Raw genomic sequence first — 12,785 nt, 5'->3', positions numbered from 1 at the left:
CAACAAATTATTCTTGCAGAAGGCTCCTAGATAGTCAGCTTTTGTAATAATCACCCAGTACAGCAGGGCACTTGAGGACATACTTAATTGCTTTGTTAAATGAGGGCATAGGTGGAGTTTCTTCTTCATATCTGTGTGTTTGTCTTCTGGAAAAGTATAGTCTGTGGTTTCTTGATATTGCTACCTTTCCCCCTTCTGAGGAACCAGAAGAATGATACCAATACCCCTCTTCTGAGGTTGTATTGGTACTTGGCATATCCATGGGTGGAAAGTGATTTAGTTAAGCTGTTATCTTTGTGACAACTTGTTTGTTTCTAGAAAGATTCTGCATAGACAAATTGTGTATTTGCTCTCATTTGTCCTGCTTTAGACAGTGGTGCCCTAGTCACCATCCGTTTTTACCATCCATTCAACATCACGGTTTGCAACACTTGCCACTTATTAGTGGCATCTATGCAGTTCTGACAGTTGTTTGGTAATTAAAAATATCCTGAAAAGGAGTTAGATCTGAGGTCTGTAGGGAACTCTATTTGTATCGTTTTTGCTGAACGCAACCTTGGACTCCATGCCTATAGAATATAACATTTAATATATAACAATATGGAATTAATACTGGCATTAGTAGAATTTCCCGCTCTCTACAGCGGGTGGGGTGGAGTGGGGGGAGCTAGATGTCTTATGCTTCTGTTTTGCTTTTCTTAAATGAGAGAAACCAACAAAAGTATTGAAGAAGCTTGCCAGGGAGATAAGAGAAATCTTTGAGTATATAGTATGTCTTTTCTGTTACCATTTCACATAAGTCACTGTAAACTGCATGAAGGAGAAACTCTGATAGGAGTCCTCTCCTATATGAAAGTGTGTGTAAGTTTTTTCCATTACAACAGTGCAACAAAGTCAAATTCAAAGCCTTACTCTGACATACCTAAAATGAAACTATTCATCCTAGGGCACTGTGTCCTTGTTGTTGTTCTTGGGTGGGGGAAGATACTGACTGAATGCTGAAGCGTGCTATGAAAAGCTGTATAAGGGAACTCATCTTTTAGGACTTAGTTGAGAGTGTGCATCTCATTTCAAGGTTGAAAGGAAGTTGCTTTAGTATTATGCCAGGTTTCATACCAATTAATTTTTTTTCTTTTTTTTTTTCCCCCTAAAGGCACATGCTTTGATGAAAGAGTGTTTTTGATGGAGTCAACTCTCATGCCACTTGAATTTCAAAAGAGGAGTTTTAAGTATTGACTCCCACATAGTCAGAGTTTGGATGTTTATCTTGATATGTCTCTTGAAGTCCCTTATGAGCAGTACAGTGAATTGATTTTTAAGTTATAAGAAGATGAGTAATTCAGGTTAAGAAAAGAAGCTTCTAAGTTTTCCTAATTAGTTAGTATTTGAAGCATTTAATATGGAGAACAGCACACGAAGAAAGATTTTTTTTTTCTTGAGTTGTAAACAATTTCGTGGTATGAATGTGGTTACATTTGTATTAACATGTTTTGTTCCTTTTGTGCTTGATTCTCCTTCTGCACAGGAATAAGTTATGACTATGTTGAACTCTCTTGTCCTTGTTTAAAAGTGTCTGCAAAGTAGGAAAACTGTTACTTTAACTGTACCATTGCAGTTAGAGCAATCTGTTTCTTGTATTTAGACTACACTTATGAATGGGAATATCTATAATCACCTTGGCTGATGCATGTTCTTGATGCTTTCTCCTAAGAAAGTTGAAACTCTAACACTTGTTTGTTGTGTGAGAAATTTGAAATGGTATTTCAAAGCTGAAATTGGGCACTGCTTGGTGATCAGCAGTTCCAGGCATTCCCGCAGCATGTTCTGCAATGGAAATCCTCAGTCACAAGCTACAGCGAGTTAATGACCGGATGTAGCGAGAGGCTCATCTTGTGGAAGCAATACTTGCGTAGCTTGTTACCGGGACTCCTAGACTTGTGAATGTCAGTGTCTACAGTTTTAAATACCTGTAGTTCCTTCTTTCTTTGTTCTTCCATGTAGGTGTTGTGTTATGGCATGGCCCCACTACAAACATAATTGTTACTTTGATTTAATTCCAGAATTAGAATTAAATTTTCAGTATAGTATTTACTTGTAGAGTTAATCATAGTACTCTTTAAATTTTATTTTGCAGTTCATATTACCTTAATTTACAATTATTTGAAGGACTCATGTGCTGCAAAGTTGTGTATATATCTGTGCAAGCTAAATGAAGTTAAAATTCCTGAGTTTTCATGCCTCTAAGTTTTGTAAGCCTAATATTAAGGACTGAGAATGCATTTGTAGGAATCTAGTATTTATCATCTTTACTTCCACCACCATTCTTGCTTCTGACACTCCAGAGATCACTTTCTCCACCATCCAGATTGGCTGGAGGATTTGGGGGCTTTGCAGGAAAGCCTGCAGTTGGAGGCTGTGCAGCATGTGGGAATGTTCTGAGCATAGTATCCTTTTATTTAAATCTTTTAGGGTCAGTTGCAAATGGCAGTATCTTCCTTCAGAAATCTCAGCCTGCTTACTTCAAAATCTTCTAGGAGGTTGCTTGACATAAARAATTGCCCCAAGTACGGAAATAACTGGAAAGTGAGCTTTTCTTGACAGAAAAAAATTAACAGCTGGCAAGCATTTCTTCCAACCTTAAGAACTGAATAACATGGTAAGAAAAATACATGTAATTACATTATTATTTGGGGTTAAAAGAAGCTAGTGAGAAGATTTAAAGTATTCATAAACACCATTTTTGTCAGAACTTAATGAAAGGGAATGATATTCTGAGAAGTATCTGTTCCCAGTCCAAATAATGACATGTTATGCAACTTAGTGTATCACCTGTCTATCCCTTTTTCCTACAGTATAAAAATGTATGTACAATATTTCCTTATTTTTTTTTTAAGAATTGTTGCTGGGCTCTTGGAACAGTCATGATCGAAAAGGTTGTAGTCCAAAGTTAAAGGGGGTTGGAGTGGACTCTTCCGCAGTGCAGTTTGGAAGGTGCTGAGGAGCAGTGACCAGTAGTTTTTCCTGCATCCAGGTTTCTTGTTGGTGATGTGAAGTTTGTTGAGGTGCGTTTCTAAACTGCATTACACGTTTGTTTTCCAGACTTTCGACGGCTATGCAGGTTTAAAAATACTTGAAGGCATCACTCAGTGGGAGGACTTCATGCTCACCCCTGCTATTCCTGTTGCTCGTTTCTTTCAGTTTATTTCCTTCCCCTGTGGCCTTTCTCTGTTCTCACTTTCTAGGTTCTAGTTTCTTTGTGCTGTTTACTCTGTTTTTTTAACCTGCCTGTTGATACTGACTATGAAATATTCTAGGTTCTTTTAGAGTATTAACACTCCTAGGAAGTGACTTTAAAATATGTTCTTAGAACAGCCAAGTCCTGTGCTAGGTTGCTGTTACAATATAGATATTTATTTTTTTTTAAAAAAAGTTGTTCACTGCCATTAGCCTTTAGGGTTAGCCTTAAAATGAGATAGATGAGGCAGAATACGTACCTTGCAAAGCCACCGAATACAGATGAGATGCAAGAAACCACTCATGAGTTGGCGTTTRGGAAATGTTCTGTGACTGTGATGGCTGAAGACTTTTCTGTTTCTCATTTATGTGAAGCTTCAGATTCTGGCTGAACCCCATAGACTTGCCTGCTACTTGTTTGGATTTTTGTTTGTTTGCTTCAGTAAAAGGTGTTGCTTCTAGGTCTGTTAGAACTTTTTTCAGAAGTGGTATCATTTGCGGATTTTGGCAGCTTCGTGTTTACAGTGTAGTATAAATCATGGATCGTGAAACTCAAACCATGAAAAGCCAGTAAAACCTTTTCTTCAAAGTACATACTCACCAGCAGAAAGTGAAGAATCGTTGGACTTCTTCTTTCGCACTATGTAGAATGAATTTTAGGAAGTTTATCAGGCCTTCAGGACCGAGGTCATGTTACTGCAGTAAAATATCCTCTAGATTAGGCAGGTAACTTACCAGATTCCCAAATGTACCTTCCTCTTCCAGTTGTTGTGAGCAATGCCATCCTTCAGTCAGGGCCCAGGAGGAGTCCACACTGCGTCTGTGCTCCTTCAGCATTGGTGTATCAAACTTTAGCTCAAACAGTTAGCTTTCAAGATACAGAATGTGCTTGCAATCCAGAACAGCTTCAGTATTAGCTTCAGCAGTTTGGGAATGTGAGTCCTTGTGGATAGAGACCACTCATAGCAAGAAGAATGACTTTGGACCTTCTGTTTTTCTTATTGAGATGCCTTAACTTGTGCTGCACTTAGCAACAAAACTCAGAAAATGGACCAGAAAGAGTCTGTAGCAGCTTTGAAAATGACTTTCTGTGGTATCTGGTTTTGCTAAATGTCTCACTAATGAAACCCTGTTACTTTCTGGCTATAGCGTAGAGGAGGGAAATTTTTAGAAACAAGTGAGTCTGAATTGTAGTCCAGTAGAGTGATGATGGCGGGGGGGGAAGGCAATCTGGACCAAATGGGATCAGTGAACACAGCTAGGATGCACTTTGAACCCTGGTACAGGGAAGGAAAGTGTGGCATGTGCAGGTGTTGCTTGGCTGGGGTGCAGGTCCCCTTGGCTGCATGGTGTGTAGGAGGAAGAGTCCATAGGCACTCTTTGTAGAAGGGAGTCTCCTAGGTGGCTCTAAGGACAGCCAGGATTGAGCAGGTCAGGAGGGGCTTGCTGCTGCCTGGTGGCTGCCATTGCTGCACTGCCCAGCAGAGAAAGCCTTGGTCCCTTCAGTAACGTCTGCAATACCTACTGAAAGCCCAGGATGCCGCTTGGCTGGAAATCATGCAGGTGGAGTACTGAAAGGGCATGTGCTTGGCCAGTGTTCTTGAGACCGAGCTTATCTAACTCCCTTTTCTAGGAAGGGATTGGTGTCTTTTATTGGCAAGTGTCATCTTTTGTGTTTTAGTTATCTTGGAAGTTTAATGAAAAATCTACATTTCATCTCTTCGTTAATACACATAGACACAGACACACAGATATCCTCTTACATAAAACTTAGAGTAACCTAGATTGTAAAGGTAAAATTTAGAGAAACGTGAGCATTTGAAAGTGACATTACTTGTTAGAGTAGAATGCTTTTTTTTTCTTTTTGTCTTTGGTTTATCTTGCATAATTTAGCAAACAAATATAATAGTTCTTAATGATTTGTGTAGTGTAAGACCTCTGCTGAGCCTCCTAGAGTGTGTTTTTTTTAGAAGTGGATATATTTTTCTAGCTGGTACACAGTATCTGGGACTTAGGCAAAAGCAATGCAAAATCATTTGTATTTGGAAGGTTGAGAGCAAATCTTAGGGCATACTAGGAGAATTAAGTCTACCCAGTCTCCTGTGGACATGCACCAAGTATAGAGGTAGCTTGAGAGGTAAAGCTACCTTAAAGGTAGCGTTTTTCCCCTCTAGAAGTAGTACTTCATATTAAGTAGAGAACATCTGAACACACTAGGAAAAAAATCAATTAACACTAAGAAAAAAAAGACTGGACCAATGGACTGGAGATACATTTTCCTAGAACAGGTTAACTGGCATTGTTAAAAAGAGCAGTATTAAAAATAATTGATTTTTATACCTCGATTGATTGATTTTTTTTTTTTAACCTCTAATAAAGGTAAAACACCACCCCTTTATCACATCAGGTTTGTAGAACAGAAGACAGCACTGCTGATTTGACAATAAACAAGGGCAACCCGTATAATCCATGTGAGCGGGAATACATTACAGTTACTTCACCTGTCTGCACTTGCAGGTTTACTGAGACCTATCTTTAAATATAACTTTCTCCTTCTTTTACTAAATGCTGAGGTTAAAGAATCAGGATTTGGGAGCCAGAGGATATTTTTTCCTTTGCGAATGGGTCTATGAACACGTGTACTTCCCGTGTGAGAAAGTTACCAGTGAAGACAGCAGATGCAGCTTACAACCTGGTTGTTTCCTTGCCAGAATCTCAGCGTAATATAAATTTGCATGCTGATATTTTCACAGTAGCTAGATGTGTTGTTGTTAGCATTACAATAATTGTTGAAACTGTCTAATGGAAATGTAGGGCCGTAAGAGAGGGCTGTAGACCCTTGCTGTGTGTTGTTCTTGGATGAAATGGAGTTTTGGAGATGAGCGACTTGTCGAGGCAAGATGCTCCGAATAAAGCAGAGTTAAAAGCCATCCCAGTCAAAAGGCGAGAAGACAAAGGTAAAAACAGTTGTTCCTGGTTCAGAGCCTGAGCTGTTACTGGATTTTTTGAATAAGTAGTAACAGCAGTAATTGTATCTTTCGTCCTACTGCTCCAGTGGGTATATTTAATCATGTCTGATGTAGTGTCACAGAGCGCTGGAGGTGAAATAAATAATTCTGCAAATTTGGAAGAAATGAAGAGAGAGAGATGGCAAAAATCACGTTATTTTTGGCTGATCAGATGTACTTGAAGGTTTTGTTTGCTTTTTAAGCAGTCGTAATGTGTGTGTGAGGTTTTCCTTTTGTATTTTTTTTTAATCATTGTGCTTGCAATTAACAGCTGGTAATAGGAGTAGGTAGGATAGTATCCTGCTAATAAAACCTCATGGTAGTTTGAGTCTTAAATACGGCTTTTGTAAACTGTAATCATAGCATCATGTCTGTGGCAAAATTGCTTGTCTGCCATCAGCTAAGCACTGTCATCATGTGTATATTATGAATCAGAAACTTTGCCAATTCAGATTTGTAAACTTTTTATCTTTTGTGTGTATCTTTGCATGGAAATGAAGTAATGTGTCCTAATGATAAGAGTGTGGTAAACAAATAATGCTGATAAAGTATGTGTACAAAGCAGCAAGTGTATCCTCATGGCACTGATCAGGTTAAATAAAAATGAAGTGTCTTTTTTCTTGTCTCTGTCTTCTCCTCTTTCTCACTGCTATTCTGTCTTTTCTTTTACCTGAAGTCAGTAACTCCTCCTTTCCTAATGGAGATTGTAGTAAGATGCCCAAGGACAGATTCTGCTGGCTTAGATTTCTCTTAAAGCTCTGCTTTAAATTTCTTTCAGTGTAACTCACTATGTTACTTGCTGGTTAAAGAAGAAAAAATCTGTAAGTGTAGTTGTGGCTACAGGCACTGAGTACATTTAGGATTACACATTTAAGAATTCAGTCTGCTATTAAGTGTTTTAAACACAGAAAATAGCTAATAAAACACAAATCTTCCAGATACCCGTATCTAGCCTTTTTTTTTTTTTTTTAAAAAAACACTTGAAGATGAAAAGTACTTGATTATATGCCTGACAACTAGGAGCTTAAGCATCTGAACTCTGGGTTTCTTTACTGAAGTCTTTGATTTTGCGTAGATTACTTAACTTTTCTGATTTTAAAGTTATACAGGAGTTGTCGTGTTAAATGAAATCAGTCTGACGTGTTACTCTGTCACCAATATTGACTTTCAGTAAAAGTTTCAGAAAAAAGTGAGAAGGTCTTTGCTCGTGGGTCAAGTATCATCATCAAGGAGAGTTTATCCTTAATCCTATATGGTGCAATAGACTTTAAGCTCTAAATCATCCATCTTCTCCAAAACTGTGCATTTAATATTTATATTAAAATACTTCTTACATGTATTGTAAAATATTTTTTCCATTGTAAAAGGAAAATAAACTTTATAACACTTTTGTAGAGACAAGGTTAAAGACTGAGGCATTTGGGAAATGCATATTGTAATATTTTAGCTGCTGGATTCTTTAAAAAGCAATTTAATGTTCCTTTCCCTCTTCACAATGTGCTAAAAATAAAAACTTTTATACTTGAAGGCACAGCATTCGGGATCTTTAGGTATGCAAAATATGCAATAAAACCATGTTTAAAAGCRTGTGGGAGAAGAGACGGCCGACTGCCACTGATAAGGCCTCTGCTGCAGTTTTACCTTTACTGCTAAGTTTGTACCCTTTGTGGCTGGAGTTCCTCAGCGTTAACAGTGACAGAGAGACCTGAGATAAAGCTGGCCTTTCCTACTGAAAGCACTGTGCGAGGTCAGGACTTCTGTCCGAGTGTCGCACAGCTTGCAAGATGCTGCTGCGCTTCATGGTTTCTGACAAACCTGGCGGCGCGGGCTCCCGGGAGGAGAGCAGCCTCAGAGAYGGAGCCTGGCAGATCCACGTGCCCCTAGCTCCTTGGGCAGTTGTGTGTGTTGTAATGTGAAAAGCAGTGGGAACATTGACCCAGAGGTCACTTCCAATTTTAATCAAAGTTTTTAGCTCCCCCACAAAAAGTGAGAGTCCTGCCAAAGACAGTTTAGCTTGGTGCGCTGCGATGTGGATAAACAGACGCTTGTCATGCTGCCCTCGCTTCTGGTGTGCTGGACCTCTGTCAAGAAACCATTCGCTGGAGAGAAGGGGAATCAGCCAGCAGTTGCAGAGCAGGGAGAGGAGGTGGGAGGAAAAGCAGAGTTTAATTAAGAGCAGAAATGCGCAGCAGGGGAGCACGGGGAGAGCGTTCAGTGTCACCCTTGCAAGCAGAGGTGGAGTGGAAGGAAGTGGTGTGGCCCAAGCGCTCCTTCCAGCCTCTCTCCTGCAGAGAGTTAAGTGTTCTGGTTATGAAACGTACTTAATYTAGGAGTCAGCGATACTGCTAATGCCCTTAAAGGTGAGTGACATGCTGAAGAGCTGTACAGAGTGCTCCCCATCTTGTGGGATGAGATCCCTAATGTTCCTTAAATTAGACCCTTACTCTTCGCATGCAGAAACGGGTTCAGTATACCTGCCTCTCTGGTCCTGTGCTTAAGATATATGTCTGAGGAAATAATTATACTTAATCTTACACAATTATTTACTTAGTATAGCCAATTTGAGAGATAAAGTAGCCTTTAGACTTTCARGATCTTTCAGTTGTAGTGTATTTATAGTCTTGTAAATATTTGAGAGTAAAGTGCATTTTGGAAAAAATAAAATATAAGATAAAGCACATGTGGAATGATTTTTGGGAAATAATTGAGGTCCTCTGTATCTTTTTTTGCCAGTCTGTATARTGGGACTACAGTCCACCCAGTTGCAGTGTTCTTCAGAGCCATGAGCAGAGCGTATGTGCATATGTATGTTTGTGTGGAGGAGGATGACAGGTTTCCAAGCAGGGATAGTAATCCTGACATGAAGCTCCTCTTCGCATAACTAAACTTGAACACAGTATTTTGCCCTGCCTCCACCCCCCCCCCCCCCCCAAAAAAAAAAAAAAATAGAAAAGAAAAGAATCATTGAACAATTTAGCATTTAGTCCTAGGAGAAGTTTTACTTGTTTCTGTGCTCTGCTTTCTTACAGAAGTTACCAAGTATGTTCTTATTTTAGAGGTTTTATTTTGAAATTAGCTGATTTGCCTTTTTAGTCTCCCTCTGAAATACAGGTGATGCACACTGTTATGGGGTGTTTCACAATTTAAAGGTTAGAAAGGCAGAAAATGGTGTTTTGTTTTAATTTGGGGATTTTTAATTGAATCTCCTCAGTCTGCTCTTGCCTTTGTGCTTTCTGCTTGCTGGGCTGATGCCCCGCTTGGTACAGAGGCACCAGCTGCCCGTGCCGGGGCTGCGTYGCCCGGTGGCGATGTCCACGGCTTGGTATCGCCAGCGAGGAGCTAGCGTGACCTGGCGGCTGGTGTCTCCTTAGGGTGGGCCACCACCRTGGTCACCTTCCCTGGTGGGGGCAGTGTGCATCGGTGTGTCCCCGTGGACAGTGCCTGAAAGCTGGAGGAAAACGAGCAGCCAGTTCCTCTGTCGTCTCCAGGGGTGACGTGAAAGTAAAATTCGAAGTTATACAACCAGTTCTCTTCCTGAATCTGAAAGCTTGTGGCCTTTCTATTGTCAGACTAATCAAGACAGTAATAACATAAGGAAATCTGGCTTGCTTTCTAACTGTCAAAAATAGAAGGAAATGGGTTTTCTTAAGAATCTCAAGTATATACAGGAGCAGCTTCTAAATCCCTCTGCTCTGCCAAAGCTGTCCGACACAGGCAGGAAATGATTTGCAGCTCAGATCGGGATGAGCCAAAAGGAAAGAGCCCCCAAAGCAGGTCTGCTGCGCGGAAGAGAGCACGTTTGTGCATCTGTGCAGATGTGTGCCTGTAAAAGGCAGGTCGCTACTTTCCTTTTCGTACTTCAAGTCTGAATAGAAGCCACTGTGTTTATCAGAATCCTGTTATTTCATGTAATTTGGAACTTGCAGAATATGTCAGTAATTATTRTGAGTCAGTGAGTTGAAATGAAATGTAACAAGTTTTGTAGTGGGCGACTTGGGCATGCCAGTGAATAGTTGGGGGGTGAGGGGAGGGAAAGACAAATATTTGGAAAAGCATAATGAAAGGCACACGAACCCCCCAGCTGTGAAAGGCTTTCAACATGAACTTGAAAATAGTTGTGGCTTCTTGATATATGTTGTGGTGACTTTTTTTTTTTTTTAATTTAACAAGATGAATGGCCATCCAGACAGTTTTAAGTGTTTGAAATAAAATGAAAATTATCTGCTCAGAGGAGAGAAGAGCGGGAGAACAGTTCTGCAACCAACTTCTTAAAATACCATGATTATGTGGTTCATGAATAATAGGGTTTTCTAGTGCCTTTGGTTACAAAAAATAGCTATGTGTTTTTTCTCTCATCTTTTTCCTCATGTCTAAGCTTCTCCTGGAATGATTTTATGGATTTTCATTTGCTATATGAGGAGGCAACCCATAGGGTGGGGAAGTGCTGCCTTAGAAGATTTTCAAGCCCTGCTAGTTTTCTTAATTCATTAAGATGCTACTTTTGTCTGAATTCAGGTCATGGATATATTTTGATTTAGTAGGTARAGATTAATATTGTGAAAGCTATGTAGGATCCTCTGATTTTTTTGACACTTAACTAATACTGCCACTGATAGTGATGGCACATGTTTCAGAGAATGGACTAATTTCCTGTGAATTGAAAAAAAAAAATACACCAGTGTTACTGATATCATTTCTGTTCAACTGTACATGTCAGTTCAGCATCACTTGAGTGTATGCACATGGAAGAATACTGACAGAGAGTGGTCTAAGTGAGGAGAAAATAAAATGCTATTGTAGCAAACTTCTTGTTCAACCAAATGGTGTGGGAATAAAAGCTCTGCTTTCAATCATAAAATAGAGCCAATAGGATGGCTACAGAACATCACCTTGCTGATTTTTGCTTCAACCTTTGCCTRTTTTCTTCTATGCCCTTTTTTTCGCTTCGTGTGGGTTCTAATTCTACATGTACACAGCAGTAAAACACTTAATTGGTGAAGGTTTATTTTGTGCATCTTTTTGTTGGCTTTGGAATTTCATTCTTATTTAAGGAAGGGGCCTCTCCTGTCATGAGGTGGGTTGCTAAACCTTTTTAGCTTAGWGTGAGTGCTCATTGAGGCTATAGTTGCCGCCTTATACTAAGAGCTTGGACAAGAGTTGTATTACTTAACATGCTCTGCAGTAGTTCGTTATATGCAGATTTATAGTAGCAATTATTTTAAAGTAGTATTATGCCTCTAAGTCTAAACCTAAAGGGATYGTTTTTTTAAGCTTGAGATGATGGATTTCATGCAACTTAATGCATCTTAAGCAGCTGTTAAAAATTTCATGCTGATTATTAAATCTAACTTTTGATTAGACTGTAGTGTCAGGAAAAAAAGTCTGTGCGTGCTTTTATTTTGCTTTGGATATCTTTACGAACATGCATAGCCAACTGACTTGAGCTTTCTGATTYGATCAGTTTATCCTTAAGAAACAGACAGACAAAAAAACCTTTGAGATGAGAAATAGAGATACAGCAAATATGTGATTTTAATAATGGTAGCTCAGGAAGACTGAAAGAAATAGAAGCAAAATCCACATTCTACCGGTTTGGTCCACCTTAATTTAAAGAGCATCTTGGGTATTTATCTAGATATCTGGAGTCATCCTGTCCAATTACAGAACAGTAAATTACTTCTTTCTGAATTCAAACCTATAAAATTTGTGGTTTTTTCATGTTTTTTTTAATTAAGCTTGTAGCAATTGGATCTCTTTTTGGATATTCTTCTTTTGCAAAGTATAATGAACTTTTACTTATTGGCACAAGGTTTTATTTTGTTYGAGTCCCACTGATTCTTGATACAATCTTGGTACAACCTGTCTGTCATAAAGTGTCTTTCTTCAATTATTGGTTTCTCTTTTTTTCAGGTTGTACTATTATTATAATCTTTCCTGTCCAGACTACTAGAATTTTTGCAAGTCAGATATGGCTTTACAATATGCAAGGAGATTGATTTTGATTACTGCTGAAATCACCTTTCGTTTAATGACCACTAATGAAATAAGAACACAGCTTAAATACTTACTTTTGAAATGGAAGCAAAAATGGAAGCTGATTTTTTTTTGTTTTTTTTTTTGTTTGTTTTTTAAGTCACTGTATCAAAGTGGAATGCTTGTCCTGTGTTATTTGGAAAAAAAAATCCTATCCAATCAACTAGATTTATTGGTAACCAATATATTTTGATTTTTTTTCATGAGTATTTGTCAGGGGAAGCAGGCTGCTTCATGGCCCAGTTTGGTTTTGGTACTTATTTTCRGTGATGTTTGCCAGTAAAATTAGAGGGTTTGCTGAGAAGGAGTTCTCCTTCCATTAAAGTACTTTTTAAACTTTGATTTCACCTAGACATCACATAGAATCATAGAATGGTAAGGTTGGAAGGGACCTCTGGAGACCATCTAGTCCAACCCTCAGCATGGCCCGTACGGGGACTGAACCCAMGACCTTGGCCTTAGCAGCACCACRCTCTCACCAGCTGAGCTAATGCTTTTTTACTTTATCGA

Source organism: Rhea americana, unplaced genomic scaffold (genome assembly GCF_003343005.1).
Source record: "Rhea americana isolate MKP2758 unplaced genomic scaffold, rheAme1 scaffold_36, whole genome shotgun sequence".
In the NCBI taxonomy this organism is placed as follows: Eukaryota; Metazoa; Chordata; class Aves; order Rheiformes; family Rheidae; genus Rhea; species Rhea americana.
Note: the sequence above shows the minus strand (reverse complement) of the source record.